At 46.2% G+C, this 19,591-nt stretch overlaps 1 long non-coding RNA gene across 1 annotated transcript; it reads right to left on the bottom strand.

The window, feature by feature from the left end:
• Positions 1–10,040: 10,040 nt before the first annotated feature.
• On the bottom strand, positions 10,041–11,334 carry LOC119326649. The gene is made up of 3 exons (XR_005158097.1): positions 11,247–11,334; positions 10,677–10,799; positions 10,041–10,126 (listed from the first exon to the last, which is right to left on the bottom strand). It is a non-coding gene; the product is annotated as an uncharacterized LOC119326649 (long non-coding RNA).
• Positions 11,335–19,591: the final 8,257 nt, after the last annotated feature.

Genomic DNA, 19,591 nt, shown 5'->3' with positions numbered 1-19,591 from the left:
AAGAGAACCAAGCACATCAAGAGACGCTTCAATTCCTTCCGTCATCAAGTGTCGGAAGGGGACATAGAGATTTGGAAGATACACACGGATTTGAATGTTGCAGAACCGTTGGCTAAGCCTCTTCCACGAGCAAAACATGATCAACACCAAAGTTCCAGGGGTGTTAGAATCATTACTATGTAATCTAGATTATTGACTCTAGAGCACATGGGAGACTCAAGGAAATATGCCCTAGATGCAATAATAAAGTTATTATTTATTTCCTTAATTCATGATAAATGTTTATTATTCATGCTAGAATTGTATTAACCGGAAACTTAGTACATGTGTGAATACATAGACAAAATATATAGTGCCTAGTATGCCTCTACTTGACTAGCTCGTTAATCAAAGATGGTTATGTTTCCTAACCATAGACCTGTGTTTTCATTTGATGAATGGGATCACATCATTAGGAGAATGATGTGATGGACATGACCCATCCGTTAGCTTAGCATTATGATCGTATTAGTTTCATTGCTACTGCTTTCTTCATGACTTATACAAGTTCCACAAACTATGAGATTATGCAACTCCCGAATATCGGAGGAACACTTTCTGTGCTACCACACGTCACAACATAAATGGGTGATTATAAAGGTGTTCTACAGGTGTCTCCGAAGGTGTTTGTTGGGTTGGCATAGATCGAGATTAGGATTTGTCACTCCATGTTTCGGAGAGGTATCTCTGGGCCCTCTCGGTAATACTCACCACTATAAGCCTTGCAAGCATTGTGACTAATGAGTTAGTTGCGGGATGAAGTATTACGGAACGAGTAAAGAGACTTGCCGGTAACGAGATTGAACTAGGTATTGAGATACCGACGATCGAATCTCGGGCAAGTAACATACCGATGACAAAGGGAACAACGTATGTTGTTATGCGGTTTGACCGATAAAGATCTTTGTAGAATATGTAGGAACCAATATGAGCATCCAGGTTCCTCTATTGGTTATTGGCCGGAGACGTGTCTCGGTCATGTCTACATAGTTCTCGAACCCGTAGGGTCCACACGCTTAATGTTCGATGACGATTGGTATTATGGGTTTATGTGATATGTTGTACCGAAGATTGTTCGGTATCCCGGATGTGATCACAGACATGACGAGGAGTCTCAAAATGGTTAAGACATAAAGATTGATATATTGGATGACTATATTCAGACACCGGAAGTGTTCCGGAGAAGTTTCGGATATAACCGGAGTGCCGGAAGGGTTATCGGAACCACCGGAGAAGTAATGTGCCTTATTGGACCTAGGGGAGAGGGAGAGAGGAGCGTCCAGGGGCTGGCCGCGTGCCCCCCATGGTCCTAGTCCGAATTGGACTAGGGGGAGGGGCAGCGCCCCCTCCTTCCTTCTACTCCCCCCTCCTTCCTTCTTCTCCTAGTAGGACTAGGAAAGGGGGGAGACCTACTCCTACTAGGAGGAGGATTCCTCCCCCCTTGGCGTACCTATGAGGGCTGGCTGGCCTCCCCTCTCCTCCTTTATATACGGGGGAGGGGGCACCCCAAAGACACACAAGTTGACAATTGTTTTAGCCGTGTGCAGTGCCCCCCTCCACAGTTACACACCTCGGTCATATCGTCGTAGTGCTTAGGCGAAGCCCTGCGCTGGTAACTTCATCATCACCGTCACCACGCCGTCATGCTGACGGAACTCTCCCTCGACCTCAACTGGATCAAGAGTTCGTGGGACGTCACCGAGTTGAACGTGTGCAGATCGCGGATGTGTCGTATCTTCGGTGCTAGGATCGGTCGGATCGTGAAGACGTACGACTACATCAACGCATTGTCATAACGCTTCCGCTTTCGGTCTACGAGGGTACGTGGACACACTATCCCCTCTCGTTGATATGCATCACCTAGATAGATCTTGCGTGATCGTAGGAAATTTTTTGAAACTACCGCGTTCCCCAACAATGAGTATGTTCAAGTTACCGGTGTCTATTCTGGATTATCTCACACGGTTCACACATCAATACTGGTGGGGAGTGGAGAAAGGAAAAAGAAAGATGGCTTGGTTGAGTTGGGATAAAATGAGACTCCCAAATTCTAAAGGTGGTATGGGTTTTCGTGACATGTGTGCATTTAAACAGGCGTTGCTTGCAAAGCAGGCCTAGCGACTACTTGATGATCCAGACAGTTTGTGTTCTCGCTTAGTACGTGCGAAGTACTACCCCACTAGGAACATGTTGGATACATTTTTACTGCAAATCCTTCAACTGTATGGAAGGGTATTGAACATGGTCTAGATTTGGTTAAAAAAGGTATCATTTGGCGGGTTGGAAATGGTTCTTTGATACGGACATGGAGGGACCGTGGGATTCCCCATGGCCATAATTTTCGTCCTGTTACACCTAAAAGGAATTGTTGATTCAATCGGGTGTCTGATTTTGTTGATGAGAACAGTTCATGGATGGTGCAACTATTGAACGACCACTTTTGGCCGAACGTGAAATCCTCAAAATCCATACCTCATCGAGGCAACGTCAAGATTGCTTTGCCTGGCATCCGGAGAAGAATGGCTAGTTCTCTCTGAAAAGCGTGTACCACTTGGCGATGCCAGTGCATGATGACCAATAGCCGAAGGGGCGTCCAACGCTAACCCTGACGAGAACCAATCCATCTGGAACCTGATATGGCAATCTTCGGGTACGCTGCGGATGAAGCATAAGGCGTGGCGAGCGGCTTCAGGAGCACTCGCTACTGCTACGTGCATTCGATATAGGCATCTAGCAACGCGCAGTACGTGCCCAATTTGTGGTATTGTTGATGAGGACAGCTACCATGCTTTGATTGTGTGCAGCCATGCACGTGCAATCTGGGAGACCATGAGGAAGGTCCTAGGACCAGCTACTTATTAATAGTGGCAAAGAATGGCTACTGAACTTAATTGTACCAATCCAGAGCGTGACCGTATGATTATGCTTACTAGTAAAATGCCCGTGCGTTGCTACGGGCTATGATTCACATAAATGAATCAACCAAACGATTAGGTCGTCTCCAAGGTTGAAGTTCCCTTTTCCCGCATACGTCCTAACGTGTACAGATATCAAACAAGCTTCCAGCAGGCTCCTCAAAATCCAACCATCTGGACAGTCCAAGCTCCCCTAAATCTAAGCCATATGTGACGGAGAAATATGGTTGTCCAAACTATCTACCATATTGTCTCCAGCACTCGGTCCTACAAAAAAACTCACCCCACAACATACCCTTCCCTTTTCCCGTCGAACCCTCCCCTTCCCGCTTGGTTTTCCGACATAGCAGGACATTTCTTCCTGAAGCTCACTCCTTCAAAATCAGATGGCGCCCACCTCATCGTCACCATGGCGCCCTATGTCCTTCACACCGTACTTCCGTACAGACAGCCAAGGCGGAGTCCCCCGCCAACCGCCCCGCTCTCCACCTTGATCCCCTCCCCTAGTGTTCATGTCGATCCACCGCCTTGATCCCCTCCCCTAGTGTTCATGTCGATCCACCGCGCTATCAAGGGGGACGAGGTGTGCGCCAAAGTAATATTCATTATATGATACCATACTTTTTAAGTTAGAATGTGCCGAGAGTTAGGTTTAAAGTTGTCGAAGACAGTTTTCCATTAGTTATCTTGATATAAAGATCATTGATCACGCTTTTAAAAATTCTAAGCATTTGCATTGATCACAAATAACAAACCACATAAAACAGATGATTATATGTGTGAACCTCATGTATTTTCGGGACAATGTTGCAAATTGCAAGTTAATACTTTTTATCCCCAAGAGAATTTACATACATGCTTAGTAAGGCAACATCAATATTTGATTCTACAACATTAGATGCGAAGACTGCACTAATACATTTTGAAGGCAATATTATTTCAAACTAAATAGATGCATGTTGGTTAGCATATTTTACCCTGAAGATTAATTCATCAATATCATCTTGTAGACCATCCATCACTTTGTTTTGCCCACAATTTTAGTATGTACAAGTACATCATCCACATAATCAACAAGATACACTTGCACAGAACAGAACAAAGAAGACAAGTTGGGAGTTGAACATCTCAAACTGATAAGGATCTTGTATTTATTTTCTAAAATGATTCCTTTATAGGTAAATTTTATTGGTGACAAGATTTTGTGGAAGTTTTTTTCTAACATAATAAAACCCTTCAGCAGCTGTTGCAGTTCTTATACTTCTAACTGAATGAAGGTCATCCAACTTACATCAGAAAAATGGGATGACGAAAAGACAAATTTGGTATCAAAATATTTAGAATTTTCTCGAGATAAATGTTCTTGAGAACCATGAAACTGTGGCTTGATGGGTCCTAAATTTAAGGAGCTCTTGCGGTGTGCACCACCAAACCAAGGCATATGACTTGCTGATAATAAAATTTAATCATTACCAAGCATATGGTGTTCTGGCAGCACAATACTATTGGTTAGTGCCAGAAAAGTTGCATATAGGAATGAAAATAATAACTCCTTGTCACCCTATGTGTACCACTATCAGTCTGTTCATATTACCATTATTTTTCATAGTACAAGTCTATCAACACCAATTAAGTGTTTAGTACCAAATCTGCCCTCCCAAACAAGAAGGACGACTCCAAGCTCGTAATCTTGTACTGGGTCATGTATTTGGATCATAAATCTACGAAAATAATCAACATGTAAATATGAACAATGTTTTGGGTCGATCTATTTCTTAAGAAGACAATAGATAAAATCTACCAACATGTTATGAGAAACCCGACGATGCAGCCTTCAAAAAAGAGTAATCAAATTAGCACAAATGAGGAAGACGGATAGCACAGACAAAGACCACGACAAGATGCATCACCTTGAAATATCTTGTTCATTTAGAAGTGGACGTGCCAGATATACACTGGGTATAGCTAATTAGTGAAATAATCTTCAGAAATCATACCTGGATCAAGGGACAACAGCCGCTTGTACTGCAGCAAGACATCAAGATCAACATGGTCGTGCTTGGATGCTCTCTTGTCTCCCTCAAAATATGTTTATCGTGAAGGATAACATGGTTGAGAACATCACAGGATGTTGTGATGAGCTCTGCTTGATATATCTTAGTGAAGATCCTGCGGGCAAAAGGAAAGCAAGTTAATCATATGAGGCCTGCAACTAATAGAATGAAAAAATAAATCTGGCAAACCTAATTGGATACTATGTGCAAAAATTAACAAATTTGCTAGCCAAAGCCTCCACAAACATATCTGATGACCTATAGAAAAACATAATTCAGTAGTACTCGTGTGTGTGTGTGCGCGTCTTTTGTATTTTGTTATTGTCATAGGTAAAACTACAATAATCAAATCCTTGAAACAATCTGACATCCACATTCGCAACCATTATTTTTCAAGACAATGTTACTGAGCATCTTGTTAATTCAGAGCAGAAAGAAGTAAATCATATCAGGCGTGTTCTCACTCAAAGCATCAGACCGCACAACTTATACAGATTGCAGGGAGGTAGCAAAGTAGCTATGACAATGAAGAGCAGATGCGGGGAATATACAACAGCTTTTCCCCAAATATCTAGACGTGTCACTTCAATTGCATGGATGGTTAACCTGCATGATCATATCACCAAAAACCTCCCACGTACAGATGGGCCAATATGCCAGATTGGTACGTCAGTTTAACATGAAGTTGTTCCACTGGGGTACAACTATATATTGGTTGTGAGGCCACCCATTCATGTTGAATGATAATATTCAAACAATTAAGATCATGCACAGATGCATTACCGGCAAGGTTAGTAAAATTCAGCAGCATAAACGTAATTTTCACAAACATGCTTAGAAAATGGTTGTCATGATATATACACCTATTTCCTCTGAAAAAATTAAACCAAATGTGTCGTGGCACAGAAAATGTCATAGTACGTTCCGAAAAATATTTATACATGGACACAACAAGCTCTAATCAGAAACAAAACAAATGTCATCTGACAAAATATAACTATAATATATAATGCAAACTGTATCAAAACAAAAGCATCACAAAGTACATACTTATTATCCTAACCATGAGAGATCAATAATTAGAAGCACCAAGAAAAGGGAAATTTTCACCTTTGCATGTATGTCAAGTGTGTAGTGCAGACTGCTATGTGTTCCTGTCTCCTCAACCACACATTTCTGAAGTCTGAACAAATCTTCTGTATTTCTCCATACCATGAGATATTATATTTAGTGGTATGTTAATCACTAAATACCAAGTATTAGACAATCTTGATAATTTGAAGTAACAATAAGCAACTCCATACCTATTCGTTAATGTAGAGATGAACAATTGATTCAAGCAGACAACATAGAGTTCTTCCTTAAATTCAGATCGCCTCATGTATTAAAAATGAACTATAGATCAAAAAATATGTAAGCTTGCTTGGCGAAGTAGCATGAAGATGAGATGATTCCACATTATTCTTAGAGATTCATGCATACCATACATGAGCAGACAAAGAAGATTGGGACATGTCTTTATCTACACAAAGTGAAAAATATAGTTGGAAGTGAATGATAAAAAGAGTTGGGCGTGAGTAAGGCTAGATGGTGTATCTACACAAAGAAAACTTACTTAAACGTCTAATTGTACATTCAATTTTGTTAAATAAAAAAAGGTGTAAATAATAGAAGCTTTACCTATTAGCATAATACGTGTACCACAATGTTTGCAATTGAATTAACAAATGGTATTGAAAAAACAAATAATTTGAGTTCGGCCTGCAGCTCCAACCACTTCAATCCCTGGAAAGCCATCTAAAGCTAATACTATTGGCTTATAGGTTCCTGCAATGTATAAACAAAAACACTTTGACGAAGATCGGCAAAAGATAAATCACATGTTACATTTTGTAGCAAACAAGCGACATAGGCATTGGAGCCATCATTGTTTGTCAAATTAGGTAAGAACTATATCAATTATAACATATAACTAAACTCAATGTACAAAAAAAAATATCTCGGACTAAATTTAAAACTGTACCTTATAAAATAGTTAAAGATATCATTTGATAATCTTAAAAGAGAAGGCGGTTCGAAAGTAAAATCAAGGTATGAACAAAATCTCGGACTAAATGTGGAAGGTCACCTTATAAAACAGCGTGATGCTTACATTTTATGACTGAAAGGGAAGAAAGGTATCAACAAATGATTTTGCAATTCAAAAGAAATCAACACAAAGATTACATAAAAGATGAAATTGAACCTACTGGTCCACGCCGCCCTCTCTGTATTTTTTAATCAACTTCAAGTAATTAATTGTGTTACCATTGGATTACATTTTCTTCAGGCGCCTTGGATAGTCTATTTCATTGGCAACCAACCTGAAACTATACAGAACTGAAATCTAATGAATTTCAGCATCGAACCCCATCACAGAATCTGCTCAAGCTTGGACCGGCCATCCTGCTGCTCCTTTTTGGCTTTTGTACCACACGACATGTAGATACAGATTGACACCATGAATATGCATTCAGGTGCCATGTGAGATACCTCATACAATTGATCAAACAACCACCGGCAGCTTTGCATGTCGCCAAAGAACTGGATCTACATGTCGCCAATTCAGGTGCCATGTGAGATGCCTGCTAATTTTGCATGCTTTTTCCAAGCAATACAATATTTTTTCTCACATACCTACAGTGTATATATTGTTCAGAAGAGAATGAGAGAAGACCATGATCTTGCTAGGCTCTTCATGTAAGAGGAGCAATGTACCTAATTGAACTACAGCTTGTTGACCGAACATGAGGCAGGTTGTGGGCGATGTTGGCACCTGCGGTCTACCAGGTGAGGCGGTGAGGAGGCAATGACGAAGTGCGCCTGTCGAATGGCGGCCATGGAGCTCCAAACAGGAGGAGGAGAGGGTGGTCTCTTTTCTTGCTCCGTCGGTTGGCAGCCATGGAGCCCCAATTTAGAGGACGAACGGATGTTGGATTCTGCCATACTCATCGAGGAAGATAAATGCATGTTCCAATAGGAGTATACTATCTATGTTGGACTGGATTATAAGTGTTTCGGTTGCACCAAACTCGGGAACTGTCTAGCTGTCAATATTTGTGATATGAGCAAAACCATGGACAGATATAAACTGAAAACCAATACAGTTTATTTTGTCCAATAAGTATGACCCTTACGAAAATTGGTAACTGAACAATGCAAGGAATCTATGAAGAGTGCATATAGAAATCTGAATGATATATAAAGGAAAAATTATCACTTACTCAATAGGTCTAGTGAGATACGATGTGGCACTTTGGCAGCCAAATTATCTTGCAAAATGCAAATACAGTACATAAATTGTTGGATTTGCCACCTGAATAGCAAATTCAGGTTAGATTTTTGTGTCGACAAAAACAATATCAGTTCCGGTAGGTAATATGCAGTGAAGACTCGGCGTTGCAATCATATCACACAGCCGCTACATTGCCATTACGAAAGAACAAAGCAGAGTAGAGCTAGCAGCAACTGAAAGTCTGAATACTAAAACTATCTAGCCTCTGCACCACGGCTGGTTGCTCCATCATATGAGGTTCAACAACACAACCACCACATTAAATCAGTCATCATTTACAGTTTCAGTCTTGCAAGAACATGACACATAATCAGTGGTCTGATGATTTGAGGCACTCCCTTCACCAGACAAAATGTGCGTGTGTCTAAAAAGGAATGACAGCGACAGCACGCTAACATCATCTATAATGTGGGTCGCCTGTGTAGATGCTCAAAAATACAAGAAAATAAATACCGTAAAATTAAAAACCATCTAATCGTCCTCTCTGTCACCGTTTTTTAAGTAACTCTGTAACCACTTGATGCTAAGTATGGGTGCTAATTACAGATTGAATACACCTTCAATATTTTACCTTGTGCAAACTTGATGCATCTTTTGTCACCAATGCCACATATCAACTGTGAAACTATCATCCAGCACTGAAGATGGTCTAAGAGGAAGAGCTGCTCACCATGATAACCTCGACGGCGCTGGCCTGCTCAAAGATAGTATCAGGGTCAAAAATTGCATCCACTTGTTGTGGTCTGTATGCATCAACCAAATAATATCCTCATGCTAAGTACATTGACTCTTCATTGACATTATTGGTATACATCGACTTGCTATGGTCTGTATGTGTCAATGATATTCTTAAATTCCAATGCTGTGACACAAGACTTTTAAAAAAATTAAATACCGACAAACATGGGTCACCTGTGTAAACGCTTAGAGATTAAGAAAATAGATAAGATGTCAAAATAAAAAGAATCATTTAAATGCCCTCTCTGTCAATGCATGATGCTAACGCCTTCAGTATTCTACCTCCTGCAGAGGAAAATATCCAAGCGCTTGATGCATCCAGGCCGATCGATTGGGAAACAAATCCCAACAACTTTTGCTAGCATCCAGCATTCAGGATGGTCTAAGAGGAAGAGATGCTCACCTCGGCAACCTCAACGACAACGGCCTGATCGAAGAGCTGCGCTCGGCGCTCGCTGCTGACGTCATAGGGAAGGTTGAACACGTACACCTTGGCCTCCTCCGACGGCTCCACATACTCCTCGACCTCCTCCACACCACCACGACCTCCTCCTTCACCTCAACCACCAGCTCCTCCTCGACGATGAAATCCAGGGCCTCGTCCTCGGCTGCAAAGGAAACAGAGTAAGCTTCCAATCACAAAATCTTAAAAAAAGCTCGACATATCACCGGTTCGGTCAGCCATCCATCCTACTAAAATGGCAACTGAATAGCGGCTCACCTTTTCCTGTACACATGCCTTGGCCTCGTCCTCCGCCGCCGCCTCGTCGTGCTCGTCGTCCTCGGGCAGATATAAACTGAAAACCATGGACAGATATAAACTGAAAACCAATACAGTTTATTTTGTCCAATAAGTATGACCCTTACGAAAATTGGTAACTGAACAATACAAGGAATCTATGAAGAGTGCATATAGAAATCTGAATGATATATAAAGGAAACATTACCACTTACTCAATAGGTCTAGTGAGATACGATGTGGCACTTTGGCAGCCAAATTATCTTGCAAAATGCAAATACAGTACATAAATTGTTGGATTTGCCACCTGAATAGCAAATTCAGGTTAGATTTTTGTGTCGACAAAAACATATCAGTTCCGGTAGGTAATATGCAGTGAAGACTTGGCGTTGCAATCGTATCACACAGCCGCTACATTGCCATTACGAAAGAACAAAGCAGAGTAGAGCTAGCAGCAACTGAAAGTCTGAATACTAAAACTATCTAGCCTCTGCACCACGGCTGGTTGCTCCATCATATGAGGTTCAACAACACAACCACCACATTAAATCAGTCATCATTTACAGTTTCAGTCTTGCAAGAACATGACACATAATCAGTGGTCTGATGATTTGAGGCACTCCCTTCACCAGACAAAATGTGCGTGTGTCTAAAAAGGAATGACAGCGGCAGCACACTAACATCATCTATAATGTGGGTCGCCTGTGTAGATGCTCAAAAATACAAGAAAATAAATACCGTAAAATTAAAAACCATCTAATCGTCCTCTCTGTCACCGTTTTTTTAAGTAACTCTGTAACCACTTGATGCTAAGTATGGGTGCTAATTACAGATTGAATACACCTTCAGTATTTTACCTTGTGCAAACTTGATGCATCTTTTGTCACCGATGCCACATATCAACTGTGAAACTATCATCCAGCACTGAAGATGGTCTAAGAGGAAGAGCTGCTCACCACGATAACCTCGACGGCGCTGGCCTGCTCAAAGATAGTATCAGGGTCAAAAATTGCATCCACTTGTTGTGGTCTGTATGCATCAACCAAATAATATCCTCATGCTAAGTACATTGACTCTTCATTGACATTATTGGTATACATCGACTTGCTATGGTCTGTATGTGTCAATGATATTCTTAAATTCCAATGCTGTGACACAGGACTTTTAAAAAAATTAAATACCGACAAACGTGGGTCACCTGTGTAGACGCTTAGAGATTAAGAAAATAGATAAGATGTCAAAATAAAAAGAATCGTTTAAATGCCCTCTCTGTCAATGCATGATGCTAACGCCTTCAGTATTCTACCTCCTGCAGAGGAAAATATCCAAGCGCTTGATGCATCCAGGCCGATCGACTGGGAAACAAATCCCAACAACTTTTGCTAGCATCCAGCATTCAGGATGGTCTAAGAGGAAGAGATGCTCACCTCGGCAACCTCAACGACACCGGCCTGATCGAAGAGCTGCGCTCGGCGCTCGCTGCTGACATCATAGGGAAGGTTGAACACGTACACCTTGGCCTCCTCCAACGGCTCCACATACTCCTCGACCTCCTCCACACCACCACGACCTCCTCCTTCACCTCAACCACCAGCTCCTCCTCGACGATGAAATCTAGGGCCTCGTCCTCGGCTGCAAAGGAAACAGAGTAAGCTTCCAATCACAAAGTCTTAAAAAAAGCTCGACATATCACCGGTTCGGCCAGCCATCCATCCTACTAAAATGGCAACTGAATAGCGGCTCACCTTGTCCTGTACACATGCCTTGGCCTCGTCCTCCACCGCCGCCTCGTCGTGCTCCTCGTCCTCGGGGAAGGTGAGCGGGGTGTCCGAGTTGGCGACTTCCTTGGCCGGCGCCGGCCCACGAGGGCATCTCCGGGCGCGGCTGCTCCTGGCGGCGGCGGCAGTTGCTGCTAGATAATGGGATTGTGGGACGGACATACAAAACGTACTAAAATTCAGAGGGAGGCACTGGTCTTAGAGCCTGGCGGTGGATCGTGACAAAGACCGGGAGGAGGGCCAACGAGGTCGGGATGGGGCGGATTCGGCCGCAGGAGGTCGATACCTACCGGATCAGGGCGAGGCAGCGGTCATTGGTGGCCATGGCTGCTCCTGTAGAAGAAGGGGAAAGTCTGTCCTTGTGTGTGAGAGAGAGAAACAGGAGGGGGGAGTGGGGGAGCCAGGAGAGCTCGCCGGCGGCGCGATGACCGGTGGCGAGGCGAGCCCTCTTTCTCGGCGGAGAGGCGGCGGCTTCCCTTGCGGACAAGCGACGGATCGCCTAAGGGAAGCGAGGAGTCCGAAGGCGAGCGACGAGGAAAGCGGGCACGGAGCAACAGGACGCTGGGCTGGTCGACGAGCTCTTGGCGGTGGCGCAGGAACCCTAGCGCGTGCAAGGGTACGAGGAGAGGATGCTCGCGCGAGGAGAGGGAGGGGAGCGGTTCGTGCGTGGGGTGGTTTTTTTGGCTACGTGAGTGGGCAGGGGCGCCAGAGATTGAAAAAAGCGACGAAAATAAACCGACGAAAAAAAATCGTGGAACAGGTTGGAATTGAGGGGATGCGGGAGGTGGGATCGAGGACGGAAAAAACCGAATAAGGTGGGACGAAAATAAAAACCCGGAATGCGACCTACCAACTGAGACATTAGGAGTAGAGATTTGGCAATTACGAAATGATCTTACTCATGATAAAGAGGTTCCCCCGGTGGCCACTACGGTTGATTTTTTGGATAGTTATATGAAGTCTATTCAAGATGCTAGAATGTTTAGTACAGAGGAAATAATTAAAGGTAAAATGCCGGTTGCTGATTGGGCTTTGCCTGAGGTAAGACCTGCCCCTGGTCCTAAACCTTGGCCTCCCCTGCTTACCGAGTATGTTGCTCTATGAGTTGATGGTTCTTTCTCTGTGGAATCCGGCGCGACGGCGGCAGGAATGATTCTTCGATGGCATGATGGTCAAGTGAGGTGTTGTTCTATCTATCGGGGAACGGATTTCTTCGTTCTGCCCATGGTCATCTCGTGGCTGAAATTAAGGAGTTGATGAGACATAGGAAGTTTATTCCTTGGAAGATGAATAGGAATAAAAATAGAGTTGCCGATTATTTGGCGAATTATAGTCGTAGAGTGTATCACGGCTGTGTGAATGCATGTAAGACCATCATGTATTGAGGATATTTTACCTCTCAACTGTAACTCTCTCAATAGGGAACAAAATTCCTTTTCCCTCGAAAAAATAAATAAAAATAAAATAAGCCTGCAACCCTCTCGCATGTGCAGCACATGGCAGCTCGCGAATCTACACTGATACCAATGCCTCAAAGTTTATACTCCTACTATAAAAACAGAGCAATAGTGTATCCCCGTCCAAATCAAAGGAGGATCCCGAAACTGGATCAGCTCAGCCTCAGCTTCTGAAAATTCAGTGATCCCATGCTCCCATGCCAGCACAATGCAGTGAACAGACTAGACGTGTGTAAGATAGCAAGAGCATCTCTAAGAGCATCTCCAGCCGTTGGCCTCCTAGGAGGCGCCTAAAATCGCCACCCGGAGGCGAGTCAGCGCAAAAAACCGGCCTCAGGGCGAGTTGGCCCCCTGTCGCCGGCCCCAGAGCTGCCCCCAGGCGCGTCAAATTGTTTAAAAAAAGAAAACATTCGGCAAGTTTTTTTAAAACACGGCTAAATTCATCCAAACTTCGGCTAGTTCATACATATTTAAAAAAAATTACACAAAGGAAAAAAACGCTACTAGGCCCGCCGTCGCCTCGCCGCTCCTCGCCGCCCACTGCCCTTGAAGCTCTACATGTCGAGGCGGCTGTAGAACTGCGTGTAGTCACCATCGTCGTCGTCGTCGTTGTCGTCATCGTCGTTGCCTCTTCCGCAGCCGCCGTCCCTGCTGCACCCTTCCCCAGATTGGCACGGCGGGTTGGACGGTCCGGGGGCGTCCTCGTCCTCGTCAATGTCGAGGATCACCACGCCGTGCTCGTCCTCGCGCCCACGCCTGCGGGCGGCTATCTCCTCCAGGGCTCGGCGCTGCTGGACCATCTCGTCGCGGAGGTAGTCGTCCCGCGCCCACTTTAGGGCCTCCTCATCGGAGAAGGCACGCCGGGTTATGGCCTCGTACTCCGCGGGGAGGCCGGGCTCTGGCTTCGGCCTGACAAGGACGAGGTGTCCAGAGGCAGGGGAGGGGTTGGTGATGCAGACGCTGGAGCTGCGGGTGCACTGGCTGACCGGCATGTCCTGGGGTCCGGCTTGACGGGGGGGAGACAAGGGGAGCCGGTCGAGCGACCGGACGAGGAGGAGGACGCCCCCTGCCTCGGCGTCCAGGAGCTTCCACGCTGGCGAGCGGGGTACTCCAGCCTGGGCATGTTGCCGCCCTCGATGTACTCAAGGATGGCCTCTTGCGTGCGGCCGGGCGCGCCCCACCATCGGCGACGGCCTTCGGAGTTGAGCCTCCTGGAGGGCACGACACCGTTGGTGGCCTCGAGCTACTCGGCGTGGCGGCGACGGAAGTACGGCTCCCACAGCGGGCTGTCTAGGACGTACCTTGGCCCTTCCCTTGCTGCCAGCGGTAGAGAGGCACGGATGCGCGCGATCTCCGCGCACCGTGCCGCCCCGATGGACGGTGGTGGCACCGGGACCCCGCCGACGCTGATCCTCCATGCCCCGGGCACCCGCATGTCCGGCGGGACCGGGTACTTGGCCTCAAAGAGGAGTCAAGCTTCGTCCTCGTGGAGGTGGCGGCGGCCGAAGCCGTTCGCGGCCGCACTGTCGCCTGGGAAACACTCAGCCATGGCTGTGGAGACGGCAAGGGGAGAAGGAGGAACAGGGGAGGAGTGGCGATGCACTGTCTGTGCGTTCACCGGCGTGCTGGGGGCGTCTTATATAGGCGGAGGCACCGCACGTACGCGTGGCCGCCGTGCGTATGCGTGGTGGGCGAGGGACGCGCGTCGCCCGGTCTTCACTACACGGCCCGTGAGGCATCAATGGAGGAGGCTGACCAGCGCGGCAGCTTTGGCATTGATTCGTCGCGGGAACCGAGGCGATGAGGACGATGAAGCGGCGAGAAGAGCCGAGTCGCTGCCAAGGAGGGCCCGCCGGCTTTCCAGCCAAAAAAGTTTCGGCCGGCGCCCCCAAGTGCCCCAAGTGCGTCGGGTTTGGCTTGGGTCCGTCGACGCCAATTTCGGTCCGAGTCAGCGAAAAATGGGTCTTTGGGGGTGCGACTGGGCCGTTTTTTCGGCGCCAGCGTGAAAAAAAGCGCCTGGGGAGGCTGTTCTGGGCGCGCGGCTGGAGATGCTCTAACAGCCGCCCTATATAAGCGCCGCACTGTAAATTTTAAGTTTCTTGCGCGCGCGCAACCACTTCGGGAGCTCCAATGGAGATGCAATAATCGCACGCGTAGAATAAGTAGTTCAGTGCTGATACGTCCATTTTGCATCATGCTTTTATATCAATATTTATTGTATTATGGGTTGTTATTACACATCATGTCACAATACTATGGCTATTCTCTCTTATTTTACAAGGTTTATCATGAAGAGGGAGAATGCCGGCAGCTGGGATTCTAGCTGGAAAAGGAGCAAATATTGGAAACCTATTCTGCACATCTCCAAAAGTTCTAAAACTCCACGAAAGTCATTTTTGGAATTAATAAGATTTTATGGGCAAAGAAAGTACCGGAGGGGGCCCACACCCTGGCTAGGTGAGTTGAACAGTCCTAGAATGGGTGAGTTGAACAGTCCTAGAGAAGCAATCAATTTGGGCATGATGAGCTGACATCCAGTCCATACCCAGAATGATATTAATATCTGAAGATTTAAGGGCTATCAAAGACGCAAGGAAAACAAGTCTGTCGACTTGGATCTCATTTCCATAACTTACCCTAGAGGTCTGCCATCTAGAACCAGGGGTAGAGATTTCCATAGTGGATGGCATGTCACAGAATGCAACGTTATGCAGACGAGCATAACTTTCGGATATAAAAGAATGAGAGGCTCCTGTATCGAAAAGAACAGATGCCGGGTGGCAATTAACAAGAAGCGTACCGAGAACGACGTTGGGATCCTCTTGAGCTTCTTCGGCAGAGACACAGTTGACATGGCCACGTGAAGCGGTGACCGGCTTGGCGTGGAAAACTTTTCCTATCGGCTTGCCACGGCCAACAGCTTTAGCAGATTGATTGGGGTTGGTCTGGGGGCATTCACGCATATAGTGACCAGATTCCCCACACTTGAAACAAGTCACGGAACTGGTACGTGGAGGAGCATTGTTAGTTGGACCCCCATAGGGCTTGGCTGGAGCAGACTGTTGAACGGGGCGAGGCGCCTGGAAAGATGGCCTCGGTGTGAACCTGGGTGGCAGGGCGGTGTTGGGTACCCACACGCGGCGCTTCTGAGGACCAGCACCGGATGAGGAACCCATGTCACGTCCATGCTTGCGTGTTGCGTCATAGTCAGTCTGACCAGTTTCGGCACTGATGGCTTTGTTGACAAGTTTCGAAAAAGATGTGCACTCATGCAGACGGAGGTCGCGGCGAAGCTCAGGACTAAGGCCCTTACGGAACCTTGCTTGCTTCTTGGCATCGGTAGACACTTCCTCAGTTGCATATCGTGCGAGATTACCAAACTCCCTGCTGTAAGCATCCACAGAGAGTCGGCCTTGGGTGAAACTGCAAAATTCTTCACGTTTACGGTCCATGAGACCCTCCGGAATGTGATGTTCACGGAAAGCCTCGCTGAATTCAGCCCAAGTAGTGACATGGCCCGCCGGGTGCATAGCTCCATAATTCTCCCACCATAGACTGGCGGGGCCTTCAAGATGATATGCAGCAAAGGTGACCTTGTCAGCCTCCGCTACCAGCGCGGAACGCAGTTTGTGAGAGATACTGCGAAGCCAGTCATCAGCGTCGAGGGGCTCGACGGAGTGGTGGAACGTGGGTGGATGCAATTTGATAAAATCACTGAGTGACACCACGTTAGCCCTCTGGTGGTGTGCTGTATTCTGTTCAATACGCTCCAACAAACGGTTTGTCTCCCGCTTGTTTCTCTCAGCTTCCATCATCACCTCGGCTAGTGAAGGAGGATGAGGCAGATTTACATCCCTGGCTTCACTGCCTTCGGCCTGCTCTTGAGAAGCAGGGTTAGCGCGCGTGTTGACCATCCTAGGTAAACAAGACAATGATTTAGTCCGGATGGTAAAATTCCGACATAGGATTCATAATGTAAGAAATAACTCGGAATGCAAGATGATCATCCGTATGACATGGTAGATACAGAAACTGCTTCTTTTATTCCATCGTCATACACACCATACAGGGTTTAGTACAAGACCAAACAAAGTACTATTACGGTGAAAGAGGATTACATCTCATCGGAGGCATTCCAAGCTCCTATACATTATTTTTCTACACCTCCGGAAGGAGTACAAACTAGGTCATATCCCATGAGTCACGCGGGACGATAGACGACACAGCTAGTGCGAACTAGTGATACTACCACTAACTCAGACCGATCCGTAGTAGTCCTCGTAAAAGTCACCTCCATAGCCTGGGAGCTCAACATGATCATCTGGAAACAGACGGTCTCGCGGAGCTTGTGGACCATAGGGGCTAGGATGAGGCCTTGGACCAACAAACGGTGGCCTGCGGGGACCGCGAGGTGGGGTGATGCCTCCTACATCACGCCAAACCATCACGTCTGGCAGAGCAGATCTCACAGGATAGAGATCGCGCATATCTGAATATCCAGCCTGCACCGCTGGTGCGAACCGAGTCAAAGTGGCCCAGTGGTCAGCACGGGTGTTGAAGAGCTCTAGCCTTAAGGCCCGATTTTCACGGTCCTTATCCTCGAGCATCTCAGCAGTGGTGCGAGTCCGTGAATCCTCCTGAGTGGGGTCAGCATAGATAGCCTGGAGATACCCTTGCGCTCCCGGAAGTGATCCTGGCATATACCGGAAATCAGAGTCCCAAAATAACCCAGATCTGACTCGCATAATGGTCATCATAGAGTAGGCGGCGTCCTGCACAGCCATCTCAATGGTAACCCCGAGTCCATAAGAGCAGTGAAGAGGCTCGGTGGATCCAGGATAAGATGGAAATATCCTGACAGTGCAGAGATACTGACTTTGATTAAAATCTCGGAATTGCTCTTCGACCGTGTACTCGGGATACCAGCGGTATCCAGCCTCAGTCATTACCCTGACCAACTTAGCAGTATGGCCGGGTACATCTAGGCATCGAGTCAGGCGAACCACTTGATTGAGGTCGCGAGTGGCCATCTGAAAGCACAATCATAATGCAAAGGCATTAGAATTTCTAGCAAAATTTCGGCAGCATGACAGCTGTAAATGCTCAAAAGGATTTGAGACATTTGACAAAGGATTTCGTACACACACAACATCACCATATCAAAGTTCTGAAACCATTCTGGCAACATAATGTGGTAGTAGAACTGAACTAGGCTGGTAACCATCAAACTTATAAGGTACTACTGATTAGTAACTCGTGATCCTGATAGAGAGAACAGATCCTAATTCCTTAACCCCCGGTGGAAGAATGGACTGACTCAGATCAGAATGTCATAAGATAAAGGAGTAAAAAGAGCCTTACGTTCCATCCCACAAACAATTCCCCTACATATAACTAAAGAATTTCTAGACTCAACATCGACCAGTTTGGCTTGGAGAACCTACAGGCAGTCCGGCTCTGATGCCAACGCTGTCAGGACCCCGACTCGATGTCACATCGATCTAGCTGGTAACACCTCATACCACTTTGCGGCCTCACGCACGGTATCCCCACGGGTGTCGTCTTACCTTTTTCCCGGGACCGTTTGCGCCTTTTGGCTCACGTATATGATAGTGTCGCTAGCATCCATATGATAAAGAGCCCGGGCTGACATGACTAGTCGTAAACCCAAAGTGGCACAGACTTACAGGGACAGGCATCCATGACCCAGCTTCGAACGTGTCGGTCATCAGCAAGTGGGTCCGGGCTGTAGCACTGGGCTAACAGGACTCCGGTAAACCGGGCTGTAGCGGGCTAACAGGACTCCGGTACTCAAAGCGTGACATTTCCCCGAAGGGACAGACACAGGAACGAAGAAGGACACATGCCGGCCAGCCTAAGTGTTCCAGAGCAGTAGCAAGCTACCATGGCTCAGCGGTAACACTAGGAGACATTTCCCGGTAAGAGAGGCTACTAAAGATAAACAACTAGATAGTCAGATCCCACACATACCAAGCATTTCAATCATACACACAATATGCTCGATATGTGCAGATACAACGAAGCATCACAACATGACTCTATGACACAAGTACTTTATTTAAGGCTCAGTGAGCCATACATAACATACACAAAGGTACAGGTCTCACGACCCCACATACAAGTCATACAGTCATACGAACCAGCAGCGGAAGTAACTTGTCTGAGTACAGACAACTAGTAAAATAAAAGAGGCTTGGAAAGCCTAGCTATACTACGTGGTCCTTCACAAGCTCAGGGTCACCACCTGGGTCTTTAGCCTATTCGTTGATGTCAACGTCTACATAGAACCCATCAGAAGGGGTTGCAGCGTCTTCTGTAAAAATGTAGATTATAGCAACATGAGTACAAAGGTACTCAGCAAGACTTACATCAGATCCTACATACATGCATAGTATCAAGAAGGGTTGGTGGAGTTATTGCAGCAAGCCAGCTTTGACTCTTGGCTAGGCTATCCTACGATACTCCAACTTGAAATGGTTTTGCGCACACGAGTCCACTACTCACCACTTCAATACA

The sequence above is a fragment of the Triticum dicoccoides genome, chromosome 6B (genome assembly GCF_002162155.2).
Source record: "Triticum dicoccoides isolate Atlit2015 ecotype Zavitan chromosome 6B, WEW_v2.0, whole genome shotgun sequence".
Lineage (NCBI taxonomy): Eukaryota > Viridiplantae > Streptophyta > Magnoliopsida > Poales > Poaceae > Triticum > Triticum dicoccoides.
Note: the sequence above shows the minus strand (reverse complement) of the source record. Positions and strands in the feature narration are given on the sequence as shown.